A 2,409-nucleotide genomic window follows, 5' to 3' on the forward strand; every position below is an offset into this window, starting at 1 on the left:
GTGCCTGTAGTCATAACTACTCAGGAGGCTGAGGTGGGAGGATCACTTGAGCCCAGAAGTTTCAGGCTGCAGTGAGGTATAATCATGCCACTTACTGCATTTCAGCCTGGGTGACAGAACTCTGAGACCCTGTCTGAAAAAAATAAAAACAAAGTTATCCTGGGCAGACTAACAGCTTTTATTTCTGAAGCAGAGACTGTGCCTGGTGATAAAAATAAGAAAGAGGAGAGAGCTTCTCATTTTGTTTCACCTCTCTGAGAACTAAAATTTGTTGGGCTCTTAAATGCTAGATAATCCTCACCACTACCCTAGAAGGCAGGTAGTATATATTTTATTGTGAGGAGTTGGAGACTGAAAAGTTAACTCACTTATTCAAGAAATGTTCATTGGTACCTGCTATGTGATAAATACTGTGCCAGGTTCTACAAAATATTCCATGGCTTCATGGAGCATTGGTCTATAGAAGGACACAATCAAATACTTGTAAAAATTTATCATTGCAAACATCACAGGCTGCAAAGGACAAGTGTGGAGTACATTGCTAGTGTATAGCATGACCTGGTCTAATCTGGCGGTTGGGAAGTTCTTTCTGCAGAAGATGCAGCTCAGTAACTTGTCCAGGGTGTTCCCAGTAGTGGTGGCAAAATTAGAATTAGGGTCCAGATTTTTGGGCTCCAAAGTTTCTGCTCTGTGCACTGTACTACGCACCACCCCCTCATTACAGAGAGAATAACAAAATAAAACCTAAACTACACATTTTAGGTCGTAAGAGCTGTCTGTCCTGCTTATGGAAAAACTAAGACTGTGCATAGAAATTCTGGAAAAATACACATCAAATGATCCAGGTACTACTTCTGGTGAGAGAGTTAAGGGATTTTTTTTTTTTTTCTCCTTTGTGTTAATCTTCAGTAAACAACAGTTAATATTTATGGAACATATTCTTTGTATAGTACAGGCATAGTTATTGTAATCCATGTGCACTCCAAGGTATACGGTCTGAATGTTTCAATTGTGTACAGACCATTCGTTACTGGTGTTGTGTGATCAACAACAAAGCATTACTGAATTAATAGATGTTTTGGTTTTCGTATTAAAAGAGGTAACAATTCTGCAGGCATTCATGAAGCTTTATATTGGAAATGGGTTTCCGGATGGGCGTAGTGGCTCACATCTGTAATTCCAGCACTTTGGGAAGCCAAGACAGGCAGATTACTTGAGGTTAAGAGTTAGAGACCTGGCCTGGCCAACTGGTGAAACCCCATCTCTACCAAAAATACAAAAATTAGCAAGACGTGGTGGTGGGCACTTGTAATTCCAGCTACTGGTGAGGCTGAGGCAGAAGAATCACTTGAACCTGGAAGGCAGAGGGTGCAGTGTCATGCCACTGCACTCTATCCTGGGTGACAGAGCGAGACCCTGTCTCAAAAAAAGAGAAATGGATTTCCATAACTTAATAGCTGAGGAGGTTTAGAAATCAGACTGCCTATATGGTTCATGGGCGCACGTGCTAACATTTGTATTTTCTGACCTGTAGTGATGGCGTCTGGGACCCTGAGAAGTGGCATGCCTCTCTCTACCCAGCTTCAGGGCGAAGCTCACCAGTGGAAAGTCTGAAGAAAGAGTTGGATACAGACCGGCCTTCCCTGGTGCGCAGGATAGTAGGTGAGCACACAGTCACTCAGAAGTGGGGTTAGTGATTTTGGGGACATGCTTTTTGGCTGCTGGTTTCATTCTCAGCTCTGAGAATTTTATGCTTTGAGGGGAAATGTCATTATCAGGAAACTGATTTATCAGTTGGATTTTTCCTAATCAGCAGGGTAAAGTCATAGTCTACGTTGTCACAGCTATTATATAGCTGTCTTCTTATAGAATACTGTTAGGCTGTGTGCTTCTGAATTAAAAGTACTGATTATCTTTCATTGGCATGGATAACTGAGTTAGATGTGGTGGGTAGCATAAAGCTGTTCTGGAAATCTCATTATGCTTTCTCTCATACGTGAGACCAGTCCTCAGGTATGAATTAGTTCTGGCAATTCTTTTTTTTTTTTTTTGAGATGGAGTCTTGCTCTGTCACCCAGCCTGCAACCTCTGCCTCCTGGGTTCAAGCAGTTCTCTGCCTCAGCCACCCAAGTAGCTGGGATTACAGGTGCCTGCCACCATGCCCAGCTAATTTTTGTATTTTTAGTAGAGATGGGGTTTCACCATCATGGCCAGGCTGGTCTTGAACTCCTAACCTCGTGATCCCCCCGCCTCGGCCTCTCAAAGTGCTGGGATTACAGGCATGAGCCACCACGCTGGGCCTAGTTCTGGCAGTTCTTTTTTTGAGACAGAGTCTCGCTCTGTCGCCCAGGCTGGAGTGCAGTGGCCAGATCTCAGCTCACTGCAAGCTCCGCCTCCCGGGTTCACGCC

At 43.8% G+C, this 2,409-nt stretch overlaps 1 protein-coding gene across 1 annotated transcript in view; it reads left to right on the forward strand.

Moving 5' to 3' along the window:
* Positions 1–2,409, forward strand: part of EIF4ENIF1 (eukaryotic translation initiation factor 4E nuclear import factor 1) — a 42,635-nt gene that overhangs the window by 2,598 nt on the left and 37,628 nt on the right. The window contains exon 2 of the mRNA XM_011938320.1: positions 1,535–1,662. The gene's annotated coding sequence lies outside the window, so the exon portion shown is untranslated. The remainder of the gene's footprint in view (positions 1–1,534; positions 1,663–2,409) is intronic.

The sequence above is a fragment of the Colobus angolensis genome, unplaced genomic scaffold, assembly GCF_000951035.1.
Source record: "Colobus angolensis palliatus isolate OR3802 unplaced genomic scaffold, Cang.pa_1.0 Scaffold171, whole genome shotgun sequence".
NCBI lineage: Eukaryota > Metazoa > Chordata > Mammalia > Primates > Cercopithecidae > Colobus > Colobus angolensis.